The sequence below is a fragment of the Amyelois transitella genome, chromosome 10, assembly GCF_032362555.1.
Source record: "Amyelois transitella isolate CPQ chromosome 10, ilAmyTran1.1, whole genome shotgun sequence".
NCBI classification, from domain to species: Eukaryota; Metazoa; Arthropoda; class Insecta; order Lepidoptera; family Pyralidae; genus Amyelois; species Amyelois transitella.
Window position 1 is genome coordinate 9,231,937 of NC_083513.1, and position 27,828 is coordinate 9,259,764.

Sequence of the window (27,828 nt, forward strand, 5' to 3'; positions counted from 1 at the left end):
ACGCCTCACAACAAAAAATCCCTCTCCATCATGAATTTCGGAAAATTATCTCTGAGTGATCACATGAGGAACCTATATACCAAATATTAAATCTCTTAACATAGCTGTTCTAACTTTGCGTTGATATGTCAGTTAATCAGTCAGTCAGTCATCTTTTTTACTAAGACAACATAATTAACAGGCAACAAGGTAAAATAGAGAATTATATTAATGATACAGATAAACTCTTCATGATCGCTGGAAAAGTCTTTGTCAATCTGTACGCGGCCTTATTACGGCCCGCACATGTGCCGATGGCTCTGACATTTACGTAGTGCGCTCCGTACTTTCGCGTAGACGCGCGTTCGAGACGCGCCTTAAATTATAAACGTTCGAAATTCGAAAATAAAATATTCGATACTGTTTTATTTTTTTTTAAAGACTGAAAGTAGTGCCAGTGTTTTATTTTTTTTTATTTTGTGGTTGTTTTTAGGAGTTATTTTGTGGGAGTTGTGGACGGAAATCCCGGGGTTGGATTCCCTGGGAGAGTATTGCTATAGCAACGAGTGACGTCAAGTTCAGGGGCGGTTGGTGCATTTTTGTTCAATAATGAATAGTTTTTGTTTCATCTGATTGTGCGCATTTGGCTGGCTATTTTTCTACGTTATCTTTGGCAGTAAGTACCTAATTATGCTTAAGTATGTAATTTAATTTTAAAGTATACCTAGTAGAAAATTGTAGTCGTAATCGTTGAGATTATATACATAACTACAGGCATCTTTTTAAATTTTTAAATCATAGTAGATATATTTATTCATTTTAAAAAGCAAATAATATTTTTTTAAAATTATATAAGTATAGTTTTTAAAATAAAATAAATGCAACCTTCCGGAAAAAATATACAGAAAGTAAGAAATATTATTAAAAAATTGAAACTTTTATCAAAGACATCTCAGTTGTCGATGATACAACGCCTTTTCTTTTTAAATGGCTCAATATTTCATGCTCTCTCAACATTTCTCAAACTCTTAAAATCTTGAAGAAGATCTCCAATAACAATTTCTCCACAACCACAAACAGCCAAACTGCGGTTTCACTCTCAAAGCTCAAAACCACTTTTACTATCAACAAAATCGGCTAAACTTCCCATACGTATTACGAAATTAGTAGTGCAACCTCAAAAAGTATTTTTTCAATAATAAACTTTATTTATATAGCTATAGAGTGCATCGGGAACAGGTTTTAGAAACGGTTTTTCTTCGCGAGGCCTGCTTGCGTAAGCTATGTTGACATTGCATAGTGGCATAGTGGTGGTGGCAGCGTTACTATGAGTTTTCGTTCGGTTCTCGCTCCAGTTAAAAATTCAAGGTTGTTGCGGAATTGTCGCGAATTGGACTTTTTGTTGCTATTTGCAGCACGTAGATGATAATTTTGCTAGTTTTTTTTTTGTATAATAATGACGTTCTTTTTGTATGATTTAAGTGTTTTTTTTTTGGTTGGCCATGAAATAATTTTTATTCTTTACTGTATATCATACATATCTCCCACTGCTTAACAAAGATTATTTAACAGGTGAAAAATATATTTTATCTGTTAGTGTACTGTATTTTGTAGTCAGTCACGCTTTGTCATTCATTGAATGAATCAAGAAGAGATTTTTAATAAGAATTTAGATATTTCTCTAAAAAAGAACTTTCGACATATTCGGCAGTAATAAAAAAAATTGTATTTAATTGTAAGCAGATATACTATAATTACAATTTTACATTTAATATTTGCCAATTTTTGCCATTCGAAGAATTAATTTCACCCAATTAACCATGACGGAATTATCCCGTTGTATCATAATCAAATTAATTATTCCCAGGTGCATCGCTTATAATCAAGTTCGAAATTAATTTATCAATTTTCAATTTATGCCGCCAGCTTGAAGTTTAATAAAATTAAACCTAATTATTAAACCTATAAGGCAGATTTACAAATAGGCAGTGATTCATAGATGCAATTAGGACTAATGACAATGCAGTGATTATTATAATAGTTGATACCATGTAACAGGTATTTACCTAGTATCTCAAGTTATATTTCTAAGGCAATTTAAATAACCACTAAATCACGACTTTAGAATACCTGTTTCTACTTAGATTATTGCATTCACCAAGCTACAAATGTTGCATTGTATTTTGACCTTCTACCTAAATCATACATCACAATAATGATACCCAAATCATAAAACAGAATAAAAATTTGTATAACTTAGATACACTGGTTGTTCTTCAAATTGTTTTGAATAACCAAGTTTTGCTTTTTCAGACTTTGATTCTTAGACAATAATTTAATACTTAAAATTTGATGCAATAGTGGTTAATCATTTGAGGATGTTGTGCACTGCAGAGAAAGAAGTATTCATTAAAGTAGTATTAAATAATGTTTTCGAGTCATCCACGAAGTGTTCACTTTCGGAATGTATACGTGGCATGTACAGGAATGTGCAAAAATGATGAAGTATCGCAAAAGCTGCAACCAACCTCACAGATGATCAATGACCATGACTACTCTGTCAGGCGGGTACACTGAGAAAGAGTAATTAATGATTTAGGATAGAACATTTCATACGGTGGTTTATAATTAACAAATTAAGTTATCGGATTGTGGACTTATCTCTACGATGAATAAAAATAGGATCTCTTTCTCTTTATTGATTTTTCTTTTACCGATTGCCTCGTGACTCATAGACAAAAATAATCTTTGACGATGGAGTAAAATAGATCAAGTATGGCACAGAGCAGGCTCTCTTGGCACTGTCGACGCCGTGAGATTCAAAGACATGACTTAAATATAAAGAAGCCTCACAATATGGCATTGATGAGATTCCATAGTACGGCCGTAGCCAAGTTGACCCAAAATATGTACTGTACAAGAATGCAAATGAATGAACGCCGTAGAAAACTGTTCTTATGTAACCTGTAGAGTTAATGTAGACAGTACTTGGATTGCGGATCTTACTGCATCATTGAAATGGAGTGTTTTTTTTTCTAATAGAACCTGATTGGAAAACTGGTTGGGTCGCTTGTTTTGTCGGTGAACCGTATATTGTAAATTTAAGGCACCTGTTTGTAGCTATTAATAATTGGTTGCATAGATCATCTGGATTGGTAGAGAAGGAATTCTAAAATGTCGTGTGGTTCCAGACAGAGTCAACAGATTCAAAAAGATCGAAAGGGTGATGATCAGCTTAATGGCTTGCTGAAGGAATTTAGATTTAAATATTGACTTGAAGCTTATTTAGCGCCTCCCTTAGTCGCCTTTATGACAATCATGGGAAAGATATGAACTGATTCTATTCTAAATTTTACCTTTTTGCTAACAGTAGTTAAAAATTGTAACGCAAATTTTCTTAGCTAGATATTTAACATATATAGATAGATATGAACATGGTAATCTGTTACATGCTTCTTCAAATGTCTATGGAAGTTCATCAGCGATACATTTCGTCAAAAATAAATAGAAATTTCGCCAAATTTCCATACAAAAATATCCGCAACACGTTTCGTAAATTTGAAATATACTTCGCTCGTTACCACATAACACATAGAAGTCCAATATTTTTTTATACACTCACTTCGTACATACCGTAAATAGTTATAATGAAACAAAGCCGAGCCCATCCGATGACATACACTGGTTCTATTGTGAAAATGCCACGCCTTCACTTTATGTGGGCTACGGTAGTATGCACAATATCAATGCTTTTTTTAAATCAATGCTATAAAAAAAACTTGACATTCTTCTTTTAGCCGGTGAGACCTGTCACCACGTGGAACTCAATCCTATCACTAAGTCATCCAGATAAATGTTAACTATTAGTCTTTTCGGGCCGTTATCTTTTCGGCTCTGTATATCCCGTAAGGATAAAGACGTGATTATGCATGTATGTTAAAAAAGGCCGGCCGAAGAATTCCTGGCTTGACGGCGCGAAAGATAAATAGTCATATGGGATAGGTAGGCGACAAAATTTTTAAAATTTACTTTAAAAATTGAGATATAAAAATAAGAACCTGCACCTCATACACCGAAGCATAGTGGCAGAGAGGGTGCAACTGGGATTAAGTCAAAATGAGAGAGAGAGAGAGTACATAAAACTACAAAAACCATTGTTTCTTAATTTTTCGGACGCAGATGAAAACGCGCAGATTAAACTCAATGAAGTGAAAGGCTTCATAAAGTGATGATTCGTATTTTGGATTAAAATTCAAAACGGTTTTGATTTCTCGTGACATAAAACTTAATCTTTATTGAATGAAGAGTAAATAATGATAAGTGGAATTTTTCAATCAACAGAAATGCTTCTTCAACATACATACATATGGTCACGTCTATATCCCTTGCGGGGTAGACAGGGCCAACAGTCTTGATAAGACTGGATGGCCACGTTCAGCGATTCGGCTTAATAACACAGAGAAATTATGTAGTCATAAGCCTTACAGGTTATAAAGTAAGATGACTTAATAGATGTAACTGAAAGACTTAGGTATATCGACAAAAACTAGAGATATACTTAAATAAATTTTTCATTAAGCATGAACATACAACATCAACACACATTTACCTCTTCCTCATTCATATTTTCTCATGAAAATGCATTATTCATTATACCACATTGTTGTCCGTCCGTGGAATATTACCTTTATTATCTAGTACTTACATAATAAACCCGCGGAATGTAGTCCATAGTGCTATTTGTTTGCTTTTATAAATAACAAAACATATAATCACGTCTACATCCCTTGCGGGGTAGACAGATCCAACAGTCATCAAAAGACTGAAAGGCCACGTTCTGCTGTTTGGCTTAATGATACAATTGAGATTCACATAGTGAATGGTTGCTAGCCCATCGCCTAAAAGAGGAATCCCAAGTATATAAGCCTGTCCCTTAGTAGCCTTTCACGACATTCTATGGGAAATAGATAGGACTACCTATTCTTTTTTCTATTGTTGCCGGGAACTACACGACGCCAATATTAAGAGAATAAGATACTACAAAAAGAGCATATAAGTAGGTATTAAAATTTAGGTGTTTGCCGGAATGGTACCATTTTAGTTATGTCTGTATGTATTATTCACTCACTCTATTTTGATAGAAACATTTTCCATTTCACCGCTTTAGGTGTCAATGGGGTCAATGACATTCACGAAATTTCGGCGCACAACACCATAGTATGGCCACGAGTGATGGGCCATGCGATCACTTTCACCAGGTGGGGTACACAGAGCACAGAATGCGATGGGTCCGGCGCGACTGTTCTGTGATGTATGGGCCCATAGTTGACGGAGCAAAGCAGACAGCTATGAGGCGGGCGTATCTGTTCTGTGGTGTATGGGCCCATAGTAGGTGTAGGTCAACTGGTTGGTGTAATGCGAAACGCCAATATTGGTTGTAGAAACATACGTGTTTGTAAAAATATTGTACCTATTCCCCCTTCAAGGAGATATTTTGTCGTGAATATCTTTAACATTTTTTATAAATTCATAGTAACTAACACTTTTACCAGTTGTGAATATAAATAGAAGCTTAACAAAAAATATCCACTAATATTAAGTTAGAATGGGACAAATAAATTTCTGAAGATAAATGTCTCAGGTTTTACGATTTGAATTCTTGAAGTTAGCCAAAGCAGTAAAATATCATCGAGATACCTATGATTTATTGACATAGAATAAAAATTGGTAAGGAAATTTAATTTAGGAACTTCGTCATTTGACACAATGTTATTAAGCCATGATTTAAACAGTACCCATGATTTGCAAGATCATCATCATAACTTTTTACATTTGTCCATGGATCAGTGACGTTGACATTGCGCAGTGACATTGTATTTTGTGATCGACACTAAAACGGATGCTACAAAAAGACTTTAGTACCAGTAACAAAGTGTGCTGTCAGTAAAATTTTAGAGGAAACATGCGATTTCTCCATTTTTACATTATCTCAACAAAAGTTTCAGAAACAATGAAGGACACATCACATAAATTTCATTAAAAAAATTAAGAAAAAGTTACGGAATCAATTTTACTTATACAAATTGTGTGAGGTATGTAATTTTTTATTTGTACAGTCAAAAAATTAAATGGCAAAGCTTGTGATACAATCGCTAATTTTGCACTATTTCCTCTAATATTCTTTTAGCAGCACAGTAATGATCCTGAAACAAAAGTCAGTAGTAACAACCTCTTATATTAATCTATGGTATCGGATGTGTGGTAAAAACAGCATTTGTAGCCTTTTATTAAATAGAAATCTAAAGCAAAATGTGGGCCATTGAGAGATGTTCTTTTCAAACTATAGCAAAAAGGCCTCCAAGGGCTCTGAAAGCAAATGTTAATAGTAGCAACCACTATGTTCATAATACTCGTAACTATAAGTTGACGTTATGGTTAATATGGCGAAATCTACTTATACTAATAATTTGCGACCTTTGTGAGAAACTTAAAGCTGAATATGAACCGTTGAAAGACTGTTTCAAAAAAGGTATAACACAACTCTAAAACTCAACTATCCTAAAAATTAAATTCAATGGAAGCAATTAGGTACTACTATTCACCAAGAATACAAGGTAGTGTGGTAAAATAAGCATTTAAGACGTAAGAACCTTAAATCAAACAGTGGGCCATTGAGAGATAGATATTTCAAATTACAACTAAAATAACTGTAATGGTCCCAAAACTAAATTTAATAGAAACAATCCCAATTATTAATTTACGACATCGACAGTTTGGTAAAATGAGATTTTAAGGCGAAATATGGGTCACTGAGAGACGTACATTTCAAACTATAACAAAAAGAGCTCTAATGGTCCCGAAACGACATTCAATAGAAGCGAACAAACGATCGTACAGCTAAATAGGTCGTAAACCACGTGAAATAGCCTGGAATAGGTTTAGTTGGAATGCGTTTGAAAGACCAACAGTTACAGTGCAATATTGCTTTGATTAGCTGTAATAACAGTTTTAGTTGATTCTGGGATTTGTTACAGGAATAGTGGGCATACATACGTATAATCACGTCTTTATCCCTTTCGGGGTAGACATACCCAACTGACTAAAACTGTGAGAGACTGTAAGGCACATTCAACTATATGTCTTAATTCAAATAGTGATAGCTAATCGCCTAAAAGAAGAATATTAAGTTAGGCACTTAATTGACTTTTATGCGCTTGAAGATGGCCGAAACTATGTTTTATATGCTCTACCAAGCCAGCTTCGAAGCATGTGAAGTAGTATTATTACTAAATAAATATCAAAGAGTTATACTTGTATAAGTGCAGAAGAAAATGCCAAAAACCGACCTTAACGCTAATTTCCCTGAAACGTCACGGACAGTCATTAACAATACCAAGGCTGAAGTCTGAACTTGGAATCCTACTATACATTTTTTACCTAGAGAAAGTACATTGAAATTGAGAGCCATTAACTGTAATGGCCTGTAAGATATCTTCAATTTTTATCCTTCAATGTTGTTTTTTACATTAGGATTTTCTATTAAATATTTTACGAAAACTTCGTGTACCTTGTGTTAATAATGATTAACGAAATGCTACAAAACAGTTAACCGATCATCAATAGCGAACCATCAATCTTTAGGTCTAATTATTCTTGAATTTAGGCTTGAATTCGTCCTTTTTAATGGTTTACCACATTTTATTAATTGTTATTCGCTATCTCCCTTCTACGCCAATGACTCTTTTTACACAAATTATTTTATTTGTTTAATAACGTTTTCGTCTCGTCTGATTCTTTTTTAATACTATCAAACTGTCTAGAAAGAAAAATGAAGCAAAGTGAATACAGGCTGTTTCTTTTCTAACATCGACGGTAAAAATCTTATAAAGGGAAAAGGCTTATAATTTCTGACAAACGACCTGTCACTGTCTCGCAAGTATCTAGAAATAACTTAGTAGCCATCTAGAAAAGCATGGTCTTGTGATCATGGGCTCTAACAGCAAATACAAGTACCTACTGCAGCTGATTTAATTTATCTCCACTGAGTTGAGTAGAGTTTAGTGTGAGGTTGCAACTATAATTTTCATGCACCTGCTCAGTTTAACCACCAGAGAGCTGACTAGGATCAGATGCCAGGATGGTAGCGTTGTGAAAGGAGAAGAATGTGTACTAAAGATATGGAAGGACTATTTTGAAAGTTTATTTGAAAAAAAGGAAGGAAATAAGAAAGATTTCTGCTATAGCGAAGAAAAAGAGAATGAGATGGAAGGCGAAATTGAAATGTTCGAAATTGTGGAAGCACTTAAGAGTATGAAAGCGGGAAAGGCTGCTGGGTGTGATAGAGTGTCGGTCGAGATGCTTAAAGCAGGAAAAGGCGTAGTAGCTAGTCAGTTGTACTGCCTTTTCAATTTGTGTTGGAGAAGCGGCCGAGTACCAAAAGATTGGTGTAAGGCTGTTATCGTGCCACTTTACAAAGGAAAAGGGTCACAGCTGGACTGCAAAAATTATCGTGGTATAAGCCTGCTTAGCGTCGTCGGCAAATTGTATGCTAAGGTATTGATTAATAGAGTCAGGAATGAAACTGATGACAAAATATGGGATGCTCAAGCGGGATTTCGAAAGGGAATGGGATGTACTGATCAGGTCTTTTCCTTGCGGTGCATAGCCGAAAAGTTTTTGGCCAAGAGTCAAAAAGTCTATTGCACATTCGTAGATCTGGAAAAGGCCTATGACAGAGTTGAGAGGAATGAATTGTGGTCAGCACTTTCTATGCATGGGGTGAGCAGTCTCTTAATACGAGCACTGAAATCCTTATATGAGGATTCGAGTGCTTGTGTCAGGATAAACGGAGCGCACACTGAGTGGTTTAAGATTGAGAAAGGCGTTAGGCAAGGATGTGTTGCGTCACCGTGGCTGTTCAACCTATTTATGGATAGCTGTTTGACAGATTTGAAAGAGTCTAAAAGTGGATTAAGGATGAATGAGTTACTCGTCAAATGTCTGCTCTATGCCGACGATCAGGTTATACTGGCGTCATCAGCGGAGGAGTTACAGGAGATGGTAAACTGTATGCATGAAGCTTTAAAAGAGAAAGGAATGAAAGTGAACGTAAGTAAAACTAAAACACTGGTTTTTGAAATGGAGAAAGAAATGACAGCATGTAATATTTTGATTGGAGGAGAAAAAGTGGAGCAAGTGAAAGAGTTTGTATATCTAGGATCAAAGTTTACATCAGATGGCAAGTATGATAGTGATATTGAAAGGAGAGTGAACGCGGGGAACATGGTGAATGGAGCTTTGCATGCCTTTATGAGCAGTCAGAAACTATCCAAAAAGGCTCGACTGGCTGTGCACAGGGGCGTGTTGGTCCCGACATTAATGTATGGGAGTGAAAGTTGGGTATGGCAAAAGAAGCATGAAAGCAGAATAAATGCAGTGGAAATGAGAGCGTTAAGGAGTATGATGGGTGTGAAATTGAGTGACAGGATAAGGAACAGCGTGATAAGGGAATGTTGTGATGTGAAAGAAGATGTAGTTACAGGAATAGAAAAGGGTATGTTAAGATGGTTCGGTCATGTGGAGAGGATGAATGAAAGCAGGTTGACTAAGCAGATATACAAGGAGAGTGTGGAGGGAAAGGTCGGAGTGGGAAGACCTAGACGAACGTATCTTGATCAAATTAAGGACGTCCTGGTAAAGGGTCAGGTCAAAAGTACCCGAAACCGCCGAGCTTGTATGAAGAGAGTTATGAATGTGGACGAAGCGAAAGAAGTATGCAGAGATCGTGGCAAGTGGAAAGAGGTAGTCTCTGCCTACCCCTCCGGGAAAGAGGCGTGATTTTATGTATGTATGTATGTATGTGCTCAGTTTAATCAATTGTATGAATAGTGATGACTAAGAAAAAATTTAAAGTTTTTGAAAGCGACCCTGGGGTATTCCAAGCGGTAGTCCTTCACATTTTCTAGACCTTTCTCCATTTAAAATCCGCCGAGTGAAATAATCGACATTTACATAGAGCACTTCATTTATGTTGGAATCAGTTCACTGTTGTATTGTATACATAGACGACATTTTTAATGCATCTACTGAACTAATAAAACATCTGCAGAGATTACGAAAGGCAACTAAGTCCTTTTAATTGCAGCACCTGCTGCGACACACTCCTCGCTTACCATTCATTACACGGCCAATTACCAAGCGCCGCTGACACCAACGGTTTCCTTATGAAATCATGTACCTACTTAATTGGTTTAGATTAGACCAGCGGAGAGCATCCTTGTAGTTTGTTGCTTGGTTGATAAACTGCTGTGAATTTCTTAAATTTTAAAGCGAAACTTAAGCAAGGCGCCTCTTAAAACACATATATATATATATATGTGTATATAATATAATCACGTTTTCATTCATTACGGGGTAGACAGAGCCGTCAGTCTTAAAAATAGTGAAAGGTGCACCACATTCGGCTGTATGGCTTAATGATCGTGAAAATGAATGGAATCGAGATTCAAATAGTGGCAGATTGCTAGGCGATCTATGTAGTGTAGATATTGACAATTAAAAATTTGTACTAATATAGAGTTGATTACAGAAATTTCCTCGTCCAGACTAAAGCTGATACAATGCTGTACAGTAAAGATAAAAAAATTTCAACGAATTATCGTCACTAAAACATTTATTTTAAAGACTAATAAAATCGCATCTTAAAAACACAATCCATCAAGATGATAAAGTAAGAAATGGTCGATTGCTTACTTTGTGTTTGTAAAATAAACAGTGGAAGGACAAAGATAGATTGTTAGGACTAAGTTCAAAGGTCAAAGATATTTGTATTACCGCTTCAGTTCTTTAACCTAACAATATCTGTATTGTCTTTACGTGTTTTCTTATTCTTGGCTTACGAGTATTATGCTTCGGAATCCGCAGTCTGGTTTTATAGGCGACATTGCATTGTCATATTTTCATTGATATATGAGTACTTACTCATTTTAGAAAATAGCACATAGATGACGCTATTTTAAGAAATTAAGTTAGTAAGAAAACGAATGCAATCCAAATACAAAATTCGATTTGATGAAAATTAACTATGAATTCTATATATTTGATTTAATGTTAAATAGCAGTGAAGAGTAAAGAGTAATAAATAAGAGTAATAAGCAAATTTAATATAACATTCTACTACTTAATGAAACAAGCAATCCAACCATCCATTAATATTATAAATGTGAAAGTTTGTTTTTCCATCCTTCGCGTCAAAACCACTGAACTGATCTTCATGAAATTTTGAATATATATAGTGTAGAGTACGGAGTAGGCCATAGGGTACTTTTTCACACGAGCAGAGCTGCGAGCGAAAGGTACCTAGTTTTTGTGCAACATTTTACGAGCAAATGCAACAAAGCTGATAAAACATTGTCCTTCGGGGTTAACACGAAACACAATTTACCACAAACTAAATAACATGTTATTTATGGGTATAATAACTGCATAACGTTATAAAAATACATGAAACCAATTACTCGTACCTCAAAACGATCAACAAAATAGTGAACGGATAAAAGAGTAAATCGTACTTATAAATATATCTACCGAAAATATAATAAAGCGTTATACTATTAATGATTCTGATTCTGAATGCTTAAAAAGTAAATAAAGCTTGTATAAAAAAGAGTAAAAAAATATAACACCAGTTTGAAGATAAACAAAAAAATCAAAAACTTTTAACGTTAAAGTTAAAATGGTTTTGCCAGATATTTACTCAACGTTTTGCATGGCTTAACTTGAAGTCATTACATCTCTTTTATTGTCATTTTTATCTATCAAAGCTCAGGTTCCACCAGACAGGTAGACAGATACCATGTCATTAGACATTTTAATGTGACGATCACTGCATATTTATTTCGCTTATTATCAATTCATCGCTCTCTTCATGCAAGTTCTACAATCATGTAGGTACTCAAAATAATATTTTACACACAACAAAACATTATTATAAAAAACAATTTTACATACGTTTCTTTTTTTTCAAGAAGACTACATAATAGTTGGTTATTTTCCATTTTTACTGAGATTCTTTTACTTATTGCCTTAGCCTTTTGTATCATCTCTCTTTGCTTTCTTTTCCTGCCCCCTCCTTCCTTCAGTTCATTTTCCTTGATTATGGTTACATATTCAGTCTCTTGAATGTGCAACTTTCCCTCGCTGTAAGAAAATCGATAAGCTCCTTAATTGTGTTTATTCTGTCCATTCCTTACTTTCAGCTCGTCCAAACGTTGTTGCGACAACAACGCCCCAATTAAAACCCGTACTATTTTTATAACGTGGATCGAAATCATCAAACATATTCAACATGTTTTAATGCACTGGTCATCAATAATGAGGCGATGAACAACAAAATTGAATTAATGTTAGGAAATCGAGAATCGTTAATGGTGATTGAATTGGCGGTGGAATTATTAATTATAAAACAGAATTGGTATTATTTAAAACGAACTTAAAAATATCAATTTGGATAACACCAAATTACACTTAAGGAGTAAATATATTTTAACGTCACGTCTATATCATTTGCGGGGTAGACAGAGCCAACAGTCTTAGAGATATAGAAACGCCACGTTGAGCTGTATGGCGATATCAACTACTACGTATCAAAAACTGCGGTCTTGCTCATGATTATAGTCATTCTTACAATAAATAAGATATTGTCTCTTTATTTTTATTTATATTCATACAGAATGTCATAAATAACTCAATCATTGGAAAGTGAGAGACGTTGTGAACAAAAGTATCCTAAACCTCAAAGCTACGTATGTAAAGATTAATGAATGTGGATGAATAAATAAATAATATGTGCAGTTATTATGGCAAGGGCAATATGTAATTGCTGTCTACCACTATAATGTACTATTGTGATTAATGAAATGTAAAAATTAAAACTACTTAAATCATTACAAAATGCAAACGTTTAACATCAAGTACAAGTTCAAAAGACAAATGTCAATTCATTGAACACTAGGCCGGAGCCCAGTGACTTGTGCATTTTGATGTAACAAAGAGTCAATTAGTGCAGTCAACCGTTGAAGCACCTAATGTAGGAACTACGCTACTCTATAGGTAAGTATTTTATTCAGTTTAAGACTCATTGTAAGCGTTTAGCAGTAAGTGTTCTTACGATGCAGCTTTGCTACGATTTGCAAATGATGCATTGAAAGAGACATATTTTGATTTGTATGAATATTGATTTTTACAGAAAAAAAAGCTTGATATGTAAAAATGTTGTGCTAAGATTACTTATAATGTCAGTAGTTCTATCAAAACCGCGTTCTTAATCTTCTCAGGCAAATAGGAGACTGTAAAAACTTGGTCAAAATTCAGTGTACCTACTATAATGCGGATCTTTTACATCATGTGAACATTGAGCAATAAACCAATTGTGAAATCATCTTTATTATGTTTTTTTAATAATTTAAGCTACAGGAAAATGACATGTTTCTCATGGATTCGAGCCACACCTGATATGGGGCCTCGAAGGCAGACAAACAACAAAATTGATCCGACGCACTTGCGTTGCATAAAATCACGTAGACCCAGAAGATATTACTTAACCAGCTGAGCGGAGGTCAAGTCATGTTAATGTAAAATGAGCTGTAAATCATTGTGATTAAGTTCCATTACTTTAACTTATATTTTCGTGTCACCGTTGAAGTTACCTAGTTAATAAATGTTTGTCGAATCGTCTCTAAAGAAACCTATTCGAATCCCCAAGTTTCATTCTCAAAATAAGAAAACGTTTGTACCAAACTTTTGAAAATTAAGTTCCATTGGAACCAACTCTTTCATTGCAAGACCAATGTCCTACACTGCACTTTCCGGTACGATATATAAGAGTATGGCCATGTGGTTCCCGGCACCAGTAAAAAGAGAAAAGAACCACTCCTTCTCTTTTCCATGGATGTCGCAAAGGACGACTATAAACTTAAGATTATATATAGATAGGCTAGGATAGGGGATAGGCTTATAAACTTAAGATTCTTCTTTATAGGCTAGGATAGGCTTATAAACTTAAGATTCTTCTTGATTTGCAGAAACCTGTCACTATTTGAATCTCAGTTCTATCATCAAGCCAAAGAGCTGAACGTGGCCTATCAGTCTTTTCAAGACTGTTGGCTCTGTCAAATCCGCATTATAATATTCCTTCTACAATACCTAACCTAAAGGCAAGTGATTTACCAGTTTACAAGCATCCTTGAGTAGTGATTGTGTTGTACCCGTATAATCGGTGTCACCTCTTGAGTCATCAATAAATTCTTTACATCTCCAAGTAGTTGTGTATCAGAAATCAATCGTGACTCACACACACATACGCTTATTTGCATATCGTGATTCATACATAATTTAAAAAGTAAACAACTATGATTTTACCTTATAGGAAAAGGAACAACGTTAGCTATGACGTCGGTTTGGTTAGTTTTTGACCACAATATTCGTTCAATTCAATGATTAAGAAGTCTGTATAATGTATCAATCATTAAGGTTCCCATTATTTAAATAAGAACTTTGTATTAATATGCCATTAGAGCTAAATTTGTTTCTTATTTTAAGACGTTTAATAATTAAAAAAACACGCTTTAAAAGAATTTTGTACGAGTATCATAACCTCAGGGTAAAACGTGACCACAGAACATGATACACAAAAGGAAATAATTAATGAAATAACTATTATATTGTAAAATACTTATTACTCAATAAGCTATTAGTAATAAAAATGTGGGTTAGGAGGTAAAATAACGTTCGAATTAAAATAAATAATAATAATGTGTCACTCATAATCATAACGTTAAAGTGCGAAGTCATTGAAAAAGGATTTAATTCGATTTGTGATATATCGTTCAGAAATTAACTAAAAAAAAAACGAACTTAAAAAACAAAGTCCCTGACGCCATCTTGGTTTTAGCTCCGCATTATCATTATCACACAATACACTATAAAACCTCGTGAAAGCAACCTAATTCGGTAAACAAAAGGTTAACATAATTATTTATGTAAATGCAAACTATTTATAAACAGACAGACGCACCGTACACTTTAAATCTATACTAATATTATAAAGCTAAAGAGTTTGTTTGTTTGTTTAAACGCGCTAATCTCAGGAACTACTATTTCGAACTGAAAAATTCTTTTTGCGTCGAATAGACCATTTATCGAGGAAGGCTTTAGGCTACATAACATCACGCTGCAACTATGAGGAGCATATTTATAAGAAATAATGGGAAATGTGAAAAATACGGGAAAAATTATTCGTCTTTGAGGACTTCAATGATGCCCATAATAACTATTCCACGCAGACGAAGTCGCGGGCACAGCTAGTTTAAGATATAGTATTTAAGATTGGACATTCCGACATTGTTAGGCGTAAACAAGTACCTACCTGTTTTCAATAAACCTTCACATTCATCTGCTGTAAGCTTCTATGCTTTTCTTGTGGCGAACAAAACCAACTGATTGGCCTTCCGTACAAGTTGTGTAAATTCAATCAAGGGAAAGGCTAAATAAACTAAGGATTTTATTGTATTGTATTTTATTGTATAAAAGAACTACTATTAATAATTTTCATCACTAGGTACTTCCAATTAAAAACGAGAGAATTAAGATTCAGATAGTGAGAGGTTGCTAGCCCATCGCCTTAAAGAAGAATCCCAAGTTTAAAAGTCTATCCCTTAGTCGCCTTTTACGACATCTATGGTTAAGAGATGGAATAGTTCTATTCTAAAAGTGCCGCAAACCACACGGCATTCGAACAGATAAAAGTAGCTATAATTTAGAACATTTTTTTTTTTTAATGTCACAACGACAAATTGTATTGTATTCACTTTGTTTACCTGACCGTTACTGGTTGCTGCACGTTGACCTCAATATTACATAAGGTAGGTAAAATAAGGTCACAATATTGTTTGACATTTATACCTAGTAGTCACGATGAGTAGATGCTTAGTCAGACAACTGCGTATTTGTTTATTAGAACAAGTACTATTACATTGTTCAGATCGTGTGATCATGAATAGGTTTTTCATACTAATATTATAAAGCTGAAGAGTTTGTTTGAACGCGCTAATCTCAGGAAGTACTGGTTCGAATTTAAAAATAGTTTTTGTGTTGAATAGACCATTTATCGAGGAAGGCTTTAGGATAGCCTAAAGCGTTCGCAAGCTGAAGCGAAACTTGTCACCGAAACGACTTCATCAACTCGGTCAATTTACGATCACCGTAAAAGTTACGGTTAAAGGTTAATCGAACATATACGGTTAACGAGCGTCCGATGTGGACTCTCTGGCCCTCAATATTGTCTCGTTGGTGAAGACCGTCCATTTTAGGGTGAAGTACTTAATAACACTATTAAAGATATTATTAAGAGATTCTTCAAAGTTTTTAAAATGCAAAATAAAGAGCTTGCTCGTTTAGAAAAAGTAAAAGAGTAAAATATTTAATCTTATGGGTAAAACTAACATTTTACTTGATTAATTGAAAATTTTATCTACCTAGAGATAAGAAGTCTATGCCTAGTAATATAATGATTAAATGAACGTATCTCCCAATATGTAGTCAGTGTAAAAAGTATCAATTAGTATTACAAAATTAATTTAATTTGCCAATGTCTTTACCACTTTATTAAAAACACTAATTATACCAAAATAATTCACTTTTTTAAAGTTATCAGTTCAATTCGGCATGCTACGGTCAGTCATCATCAGTTTCGGTAATTTTGGCACCATAAAGAATTCCCCTTTTCCGGTTCGTACATTTTATATTTTGCAAATGGCATAATTATGGCTCGCAATGTTCAATTTAGGCCTAAAGTTATTATGTAACATTAAGGTCTCTTTATTTTATTCTGTCAATTTATTATTATATTTATTTCGAAGTGCGAATAAGTTGATTATTCTCGATAATGTGGAAGGACCAACATTACAATTGAACCAGTGTTGATAATGTATTCTCTCGTCCGCATTTCTATTCTCCGTTTGGATAGTTGTTGAGGAAAATGCTGCAGTGCAGTTTATTACCGCTTCTTCTTTGGAAGTGGCAGTAACATACCGGAGGGGTAGGCAGAGACTACCTCTTTCTACTTGCCACGATCTCTGCATACTTCCTTCGCTTCATCCACATGCATAACTCGGAAGCGGCAGTAAACTTAGTTTTAAGTAGTTTATTTGACGTCAACCAATGTTGTGAAGCCAAAAGATATGACAATTATTAAATGATATGAAGTTGCCCATAATAATTAATGAAATTTTTGAATTAGAATTTCTTCTTCGGTCATTCAACACATTACCTCATAAGTACTCATAAAATGTCGTGTGAAAATAGCTCGTACGGTGCCAATTTACTACACACTTGTGACTCAGAAAATTTAATATCCTTGAGAAAAATAGTTCCCACACATGTTAAAGGTTAAATATATTTGGACATAATTTAAGTATTAAGTAAGTAGTAGTTTCACGCCGAGAGAAATGTAAAAAAAATAAAAAAAATCTAAAGCCGATTAGTATGAAGCCATATTTTGGCAAAATTTTGAAAAGAAGTGCCGTTTGGCACCATTACAAAAAAGAATAGGACCATTTCATCTCTTTCCCATGGATGACGTAAAAAGCGACTAAGGGATAGGCTTACAAACTTGGGATTTTTTTTAAGGCGATGGGTTAGCAACCTGTCACTATTTGAGTCTCAATTCTATCATTGAACCAAATAGCTGAACGTGGCCATTCAGTCTTTTCAAGACTGTTGGCTCCGTCTGCCCCGAAAGAGATATAAACGTGACCATATGCATGTATGTATTTTGAAAAATATTATTGCAACATAATATAAAGTTTGTTAAGAAGAGCTGTGATTGAAAATATATAAGTACCTGAAACCTTTCACAGAGGAAAATAAGTTCACACAAACGCATACCTATTCAATTTCAGTCACAAATTAACTTGTCGCTGACATAACATATCGTGTCTCGTCCTAAACTTGGTTATAGACCTTGTATATAATTGCGTTACGGCGGCCTGACAGGTCTGATGGACGGTGGAACATGGCCTTTCAGACATTTTTGTAGGTTAAGATCTCTTCATATATTGAGAATGAGAAGTCATACATATGTACATATAACCACGTCCATATCCCTTGCGGGGTAGACAGAGCCAACAGTCTTGAAAAGACTGATAGTCCACGTTTATCTGTTTGGCTTAATGATAGAATTGAGATTCAAACCTGTCACTAACAGGTTGCTAGCCCATCGCCTAAAAAAGAATCCCAGTTTGTAAGCCTATCCCTTAGTCGCCTTTTACGTCATCCATGGGAAAGAGATGGAATGGTCCTATTCTTTTTTGTAATGGTGCCGGGAACCACACGACACCGCAAAATGAGAAGTCAGAAGAAAATACTGGAAGACAAGATATCTAGATAAAGAAGGCACTATCTGATGTGGGTCACAATCTGATTACCAATCTTCCAATGGACGTCGCAAATGGAACACTGATATTGTACCAATTTTTCAATATGACCAAACATACTCGTATTAAACAGAACTTAGCTAGTTATTTTTTTATTTCTTTATATGTAGTTCATAGGTGCCGTGTGATTTCTGATAATTAAGAATAACCACTTCATCTCTTTCCGACTAAGAGAATAAGCGCATACGAGTACATCTAATGTAGACTTTACCATGATCCAATACGGTTTAGGTTCCCCTGCAAGGGTTGGAGTTTTGACAAGAACCGCTTTGATTTAAACTCTGACTTACCCAATCTCACGATTATGGAAAAAAGGGGCAGTCCTCTTTAAGAGGTAAAGATGTTACCCAGATTTATGCTTGGAGGAAGAAGAAAATATAATACTTTGGTACAATGATAAAATTTTCCACGTGAACAAAAACATTGTGAAACACATTGAAACTAAAATTGTGAATGTGTCTGTTTGTCGAAATAACATAGCAAGATAGAATGGATATACATACATATGGTCACGTCTATATCCCTTGCGGGGTAGACAGAGCCAACAGTCTTGAAAACACTGAATGGCCACGTTCAGATATTTGGCTTAATGATATAATTGAGATTCAAATAGTGACAGGTTGCTAGACCATCGCTTAAAAAAGAATCCCATTCCCATTTGTAAGCCTATCCCTTAGTCGCCTTTTACATCATCCATGGGAAAGAGATGGAGTGGTCCTATTTTTTTTCTTCTTATATACTAATCGCGAAATAAAACGCGAAGCTCAAGACCGAGCGGGATGGCGACGCACTGTGGATGCCCTCTGCCCCAGCTAGGGGACATAGGACCTTAAGTCAAGTAAGTCATATACTAACCGTCATAAATTGTGTGTGAAAATGGGCGAGACTAACATTGAAAACCGCAACCAAATGATTATGCACTGAACTGTAAACCACATATTGGAATTGAAGTGTCGCATTAATAGTTATTTGTTAGTTCTTCTTAATCCAGATCACAAATAAATTAATATTAATGTGCCGTGTGGTATCCGGCACTAAAGAATGGGACTAATCCATGTCTCTTTCCTATAGATGTTGTCGAATGTCGATAAAAGGCGACTGAGGGATAGGCTTATAAACTTGGGATTCTTCTTGTAGACGATGGGCTAGCAACCTGTCACTCTATTTGAGTCTTAATTCCATTACAAAGCGATACAGCTGAAAGTGGCATTTCAGACTTTTCAAGGCTGTTGGCTCTGTCTACCCCGGAAGGGATAAAAACGTTATTATATGTATACATACATACATATCATCACGTCTATATCCCTTACGGGGTAGACAGAGCCAACAGTCTTGAAAAGACTGAAAGGCCACGCTCAGCTATTTGGCTTAATGATAGAATTGAGATTAGTCGCCTTTTACGACATCCATGGGAAAGAGATGGAGTGGTCCTATTCTTTTTTGTATTGGTGCCGGGAACCACACGGAACTATATAACTATTATATGTATGTATATATAAAAATACATACTGCATCATTGCAGTTCAAGGAGGCCATTCTAATTATTGGCATGATTGGATCAAATGGGCTTCTCATTGAAGTTCACTTTGCTGCAGTTTTTTGCCAATTTATATTCAATTGTTTAATGCATTGGACGCCAGATTTGTCATAGTGTTATAATTTTTTTACGTTTATTTTAGTTTTGTTTAGAACTTATAAAAAAGAATATGGATAAAGTGACCCTTTATATGTAGTAATTAGTATGTCAGTTTACAAAAATTCAACTATTCATCAAAAATGCCTTAATGAGGATCACTTCAAAACAAACAAGGCAGCCTTTTCTATATTTGTGCCAAATTATTAAAAAAAAAATCTATTAGTTTCAAGTTTATAAGCTAGCAAAAAAAAATAAAATCTTTACCATATTAGTATGTAAGTATGATACTGCATTTATATGGCTAGTTGTTTCGTGTTCACACGCCTCTGAATTGCAACTCTGCAAGTGTGCACCGCATTGCATCCGACCTTGGCCCGGTTGAGGCAACTATTGACATACTGCTTCCGCGGGCACAGTCGTACATCGAGATTTGCTGCTCTGTGGTTATGTTTCGTAATAACGTTTAGTGACTAATTTGCAGTGCCGTGTGGTTCCTGACACCAATAGAAAAAAAAAACAACTCTATGTCTTTTTTATGGATGACGTAAAAGGCAACTAAAGTAAAGGCTAATCATATAATCATAATCAGTTCTTTTATGCGATGGGCTAGAAACCTGTCCCTTTTTGAATCCCAATTCTATCATAAAGCCAATCTGAAGAACTGTGGGCTCTGTCTATCCTACAGGGATATAGACGTGATTATATTTTATATGTCCTATGTGATAGTCTATCTATTGATGGACATTGATTTTTAGCTCTCTGATGAGCGCTAACTTCAGATCACAATAATTTTAGGTAGATTGGCTTAAGATTCAGGGGTAAACACACCTTTACTGTTGGTAGTTTTCTGAGCTTCTGAGCTAGTTCTTATGTCTGCACAATATTAGTGTTTTTCACTAGGTGATACTTGTAGTACCTATGAACTTAAATACAATAAAATTTACTAAAACAAATTACCCCGTGGATAATAAAACCTTACTAGGTAGTGCAAAATGAGCCAAGTAAGTATGCCATTAAGATACGCCGATACGCGTACCTATGATACAAAACCTAGTACATTACTTTGTGTAGATACTAAGATAATTTGAAATATTATATCCCTTTGTACGCCCTGGAAACTTACTCAACTTCCGAAGGTGGATGGCAAATTTCCCTGCGCGTGTGTCTTACAGAATATAGAAATATCATATAAGAATATTCATAGCTTTAGTGCCGTGCGGTTCCCGGCACCAATAGAAAAAAGAACAGGACTAAGTACTCCATGTCTTTTCCATGGATGTTGTAAAAGGCGACTAAGGAATAGGCTTATAAACTTGGGATTCTTCTTTTAGGCGATGGGTTAACAATCTGTCACAATTTCAATCTCAATTCTGTCATCAAGCCAAACAGCTGAACGTGGCCTTTCAGTCTTTTCAAGACTCTTGGCTCTGTCTAGCCCGCAAGAGATACCTATAGATATGTATGTATTCATAGGTTTTGGTGATTGGCGTGGAAGCGAAAAAAAACCATAGCATGTGCTATCTGCTTCAATTCCCGAGCATATTAGAAATTCCAATCAAGGGAAAGACTAATAAAGTAAGGATCCTTCTTTTAAGGGATGGGCTAGCAACCAGTCACTATTTAAATCTCAATTCCATCATTAAGACAAGCAGTTGAACGTGGTATTTCAGTCTTCAGCTAGACTGTCGGCTCTGTCTACTTCTTAAAGGACATATATTTTACGGTAATTACTATGATATTTGCTACGAGATCTACCAGAAAAGTTTTCTTTGGAAACCATAGAGCATAAAATAAAATTGTTTCAAAATGTCAGTCAAAGACCCCAAAACGCGATAAAACAATACGTGTACCGTAAATGTTACATACCATAACTGTTACGTTGTATGGCGTATAGTCGCTATGTCTGCATAGAGTTACCATAACATACTTATAGAGTGCACAATTCGCTGTGGGCTTAAAATCGATAGTGAACGGCTATAGAAAGAGTATTCTTCCAGCAGCGAGTATGGCTAAAATATGTCTAAGATTATTATAGCAAGTAGGTTTCTAAATTTCCGTACTTACAATGTTTAATTTGTGATAAAAAAAAATTATTGAAAGGAATTTTTGTATCACAATAATATATTATATTGGTTTGTTCTACTAATTAACATTTTGTATAGTTCTGTAATATGTTGTAAGGTTTGAAAACTGTCCTGACATTTCTATAAATACCTGAATACGCACCAATGCACCAATGAGGCTTTTTCTAAACCTGCAATGACAATACGCGTTCTAGTTCAAAACATATGTTTCATACTACCTCTACCTTTTTGCTCCAAATAATTAAAGTCATAAAGCCGAGTTCCCTTACAAATGAAATTGGAAGCATTCAGTAACATTTCAATGTTACCTACGTCTGTTATTACCTTTTATTGTTTTTGTTAACGTTTCATTTGGTATTTAACTTTAATATTAAAATAGACATATTTTGCATTGATTTCGCGACTTATAAATATGTCTTCCGATACGTTAAGTTAATGATTAACTGATTGACCGACTGATAAAAATTTAGAATTTGAATTTTGAATTCTGATTTGCCTTTACAATACATCGTATAGGTAGACATACAAAATGTGTTCGAGTGCCTATACGGAGAAGATTGAAGCTAAAGTGTAAATTTTTCTTCATTTGTGCCTTACTCGTAGTCTTCAATTCTTATACTGAACCAGCTTAGATCCCCTTATATTATTTGGAAATAGATAAGTACATAAACACAGATACATTGAAAACAATGTGCCGCCTACTACATATGTTTTAAAAGTTGTATTTTGTTTAATAAATATTAAATCTTAATAGTAAAATATTTTTGTATTGGTACTGTGTGGTTCCCGGCTCACACATCTCATTCCCATGGATGTCGTAAAAGGCGACTAAGGGATAGGCTTACAAACTCGGGATTCTTTTTTTAGGCTATTAGTATATTTAAGGCTGTTGGCTTTGCCCACCCCACAAGGGATATAGCCGTGACCGTATGTATATAAAAAATAACTAACCTTTTCTGGATAGTCGGCAAAATTAACCCAGCGAATACAAATTGAAATAAATTTCTACATGGGGTTTCCTGTAATCAGCAATTTCTGCAGAGCTATTCAAGTCAAGGCTAACTCGAAATAAATTGTCCCGGTTTGGGCGAAAACCTTTGGAGACCGTCTATTGGAGTTCAAAATTAAACTCCAGTAACGTCAGTACATTCAAGACAACAAATGTTACTTCTAATTTTCTATTTTTGCATGTATTTAATGGTGACATTGCATTTCTGGTATTATATCTTTTTTGTATGTGTCAATGCAAGTCCATCAAACATAAAACAGTGTCGCACGTAATTTTAGGTATCATATCAGTGCATTAATGACGGCCATCAAGTAAATAAGTAAGACTATTATTTATTAGCTGCTAACCTCACTATGGTCGCATCTTCTACAGTATAAACTAAGTATATTATTCGTTTTAGCTTATTTCATCAGTTAACCTCGATTCGAGTGTGTTTAAAAATAGTAGGAAAAATTGTAAAGAAAACTGAATAACACAATTTCCTCTTTTATAATCCGTATATTCTGTTATCTCGTGATGTAGGTCGTAATCTATGCTGACACAAAGGGAGAAAAAATATTTATAAATTTTGCAGTGCAACTGATAAAATAAATAATTAATGCAATTTCCTCTTTTATATTAAGTAAGTACATTTTACTTCATTTCTCGTCAAAAAGAAAAAAATAGAACATTTATTGATTTTGTAATAGAAATGAAAGAAACAAAAAACATATTTGCTCAGTAAACTAAATAAGTGAAGCTGATAAAATAAAATATTTCCTATTTTATAATCCATATATTCCGTTATCTCGTGATGTGCTTCATGCTCTATGCTGACAAAAACGGAGAAAAAACATTTATTATTTTTTTTAGTAAACAAAAAACTAAATAAAGCAATTACCTCTTTCATATTCAGTCCATTTTATTTGACACCTGTCACGTGTGACGTGCATTCTGTTCCATTGTTTTTATTATGAACTAGCTTCTGCCTGCGACTCCGTCCGCGCGGATGTCGGTCTTCGCGTGGATGATTTATTTCTCCATTTTGAGTAACTCTGACAATGACATCTTATAAATATCTATTGGACCCAAATACGGCTAGTGAATGCGATACGTCACGTAAGACCGCTCATTCGGAAAACTTGCCCGTTAATCATTCACAATGTGTGTCACATACACTGACAGCATTGATTTCATATTTGATGATGATTGATTCATGTACCGATATACATACATGTAATAATGTCCGTATCCCTTGTGGGATAGACAAAGCTTACAGTCTCGAAAAGACCATATAATCACGTCTGTATCCCTTGTGGGAAAGACAAAGCTAACCGTCTCGAAAAGACCAATAGGCCACGTTCAGCTGAGAATTGAGATTCAAATAGTGACAGGTTGCTAGCCCATAAAAGTTCTTCTTTTTATAAGACTATCTCTTAGTCGCCTTTTATGATATCCATGGGAAAGAGATGAAGTGATCCTATTGTATATGTACCTTTATCTTTTTTTTTAATATGTTTTATTCCTCCCAGCGTTAGTTCCGATCTCTGTAGTCGGATATTTTTTCTCCCATCATAATATATCCTCCATAACATTTTTTATCTCTTACTATATATTATTTCGTCTATACGATTAATAAAAAATATATATAAAGCAGAAAAGTCGATACTTTTTCTACTTTAACCTTGACCTTCCTGTTCACGTATTCGGCAGAATAGTAAAGCCATGACGTCAAGAAGTAAAGTCGCATGCTTAGGAAGTAAACCGTATTATAATTTCTATAAATTAACTTTTATTTCGAATGTCTTGAAAATGGAAGAAGTTAGGAGTACCTGTAATCGTCGAATATGCATGAAAAGAGTAATGAGTGTAGAGGAAGCGGGAGAAGTCTAAGGATCGTTGCCTACCTACCCCAATGGCAAACAGGCGTAATGGTATGAATACATACATACAAAACATATGGTCACGTCTATATCCCTTGCGGGGTAGACAGAGCCACCAGTCTTGAAAAGATTGAACGGCCACGTTCAGCTATTTGGCTTAATGGTATGAATGTATGTATGTATAAATTAACTCCCTCAAAGACTACCATGTATTGAAAACTTAAATCAAGTGTGGATTACACTCATTACTCTTCCGTCAAAGAAATTCAGCTATACAAAATGTTTCACTGAAATCCTATACCGTCCGTAATTCTGTTAACCTAAATAACTCATTCAATCATATAGATTCGTTCAGTGAAATTGTTGTGCCCTTCAAAAGAAATTCGATAAAAGATCGGATAAATTGAATTCACATTTGGCTGTGACTGTACCTCGCAAACTTGACCCACTTCGATTTTCAACTTTTTCCGCGCAACCTTTGAGTCGCGGTATAAAACTAGATGGTTTGATGTATGGAATAGAGTTGAGATTATATAATTCAGATACTATTTCAGTGTATCAAATTAATGGTACATTTGGTGTATTAATTTAAATCTAAAATTTCATTACTCTGTTTTGTAAATGTTTGTCGAAAAAATTCGTTTAAAAGCTTTTTAAATATTTTGGGTTTTTTTTTTTACAAACTGTAAAGTTTTTGAAAATTTTAAAATAAGTAATTAATGTGCGCTAAAATTTTGCCGAAATTGGTTTATCGTGTAACCGTTAACATAATGTTTAGTCATTTTTCCAAAAAATAATAATAAATAGGCATATAAATAGTTCTAAATACATAAAATATTATTTAAGCCATCAAAGTTTTCGACATAAACTACATAATTATTACACAGGCCTACAGGTATTTAGGCCATAAGACATCTACCTAGTACCATTCACAAGCTACCTCAAGGCTGAATGTACATAGTTATTACTACAAGCCTTAGCTTTATACAAGTATTTAGCTATGTATGGATCTAATAGGTTTAAAAGCTATTGCACCGTATTGACGATCAAAGACACCCATCGTCCCATTATTTTTCTTTTCCTCTCCCTCTTCCAAAACATACATACAAATAATCACGTTTATATCCCTTGCGGGGTAGATAGAGCAAACAGTCTTGTAAAGACTAAAAGGCGGCGTGCAGCTATTAGGCTTTATGATAGAATTGAGATTCAAATAGTGACCCCCAAGTGTGAATCCCAAGTATAAAAGCTTATCTCTTAGTCGCCTTTTACGACATCCATGGGAAAGAGATGGAGCGGCCCTATTCCTTTTTCTATTGGTGCCGGAAACCACACGGCCCTTGCTATAAATCCTCAATATTTGTTCGTTAACATTAAGTTTAAGAACCCATTCTTGGCTGTTACTTCAGAATTTAAATGTAAGTCTTCCACCTGACTTTACTAAGGTTACTTGTCCTTAAATGTACTTACAAAAGGCTACTTCATTTTGGGCGATCAAGTAAATGAAAAATGTAAATTTCAAACAATTTTACTTGTAAATCTGAAAGGAGCAGAATCGTTCAGAAGCCGAATGCCGGATAAAATCTGCAGCAACGCGCCACGTCAAAACGGCAGGGGTTTATCTGAATAATATAATTGTCACGGCTGTGGACGTTTCTATAATTATTCCCGCGACCTACTTAGTCTGTGGTCGCATTTCAGATAGCGTCGATTTTAATGAGAACAATTTTATATAATTAAACTAGCGACCCGCCCCGGCTTCGCACGGGTGCAAAATTCGGAAAAAATTATACATAAAAACCTTCCTCTTGAATCACTCTATGTGTTACAAAACCGCATCAAAATCCGTTGCGTAATTTTAAAGATTTAAGCAAACAGACTAAAATAGCGACTTTGTTTTATACTATGTAGTGATAAGTTGATTTATACAGCCTACCCGTCTAATCTATTGCATAAGTAATGTATTTAAATAAGTTAGATTGAAAAATTCTTAACATACATACATACATATATCTTTATCCTTTACGGGGTAGACAGAGACCACAATTTCGAAAAGGGAAGGTGACGTTCAGCTGTATGACTTAATGATAGAATTGAGATTCAGATAGTGACATTTGGCTAGACCATCGCCTTAAAGAGAATCCTAAGTTTATAAGCCTTTTACGACATCCATAGGAAAGAAATGAGTGGTTCCGGGAATCACACGGCTTCTTAACCATGATAGAACTTTATCGATTGGGAATTAGAATTATTAGGGAAATAAAGCTCTCTATCGATTTTCAAAACTGAGCTTTCGCTGTGGAACCAACAGAATGTCATTGGATAAAATAAGTTTTTCATGCCTTATTCGGTCAAATTGGTATCCGAACCTGAGTCCTCTAACAAGTCAGATACCTTAACCATATTTCCACCAACTCATACCTTTCATCTCTTTATATAAAGAGCCTGTTTATCTATCCCAACTCCAGCAAAAACCGCTGCGGACGTGCAAATTTATATAAAAACTCTTGCAGTTTTGAGCATTGGAATCTTTTATTTTTCTTCACAGTTTAGAATATCAAGTGGGACTAAGTTTTCGAACGGAAAAGTTGAGATAAGAAAAATGTAGCACCTCGCTCGGAAGATTTGCACACGCTTATGAGCCAAGTCTTTTGAAGTCACTTAAACGTTATTTTTTATTGAAACTGGCAGTTTTATTATTCTACCGACTTTTTCTACAAAGTAAGATGCATATTGCATCTATCTCTCTCTCTTTCTCTCAGCATAG

The 27,828-nt window shown here is 34.8% G+C and overlaps 1 protein-coding gene across 2 annotated transcripts in view; it reads left to right on the forward strand.

Annotated features, from left to right (window-relative positions):
- Positions 1 to 327: 327 nt before the first annotated feature.
- LOC106133121 (chaoptin) overlaps positions 328 to 27,828 on the forward strand; it is a 56,868-nt gene continuing 29,367 nt past the window's right edge. For both annotated transcript variants that reach the window (XM_013332741.2, XM_060946128.1), the window contains exon 1: positions 328 to 655. The gene's annotated coding sequence lies outside the window, so the exon portion shown is untranslated. The remainder of the gene's footprint in view (positions 656 to 27,828) is intronic.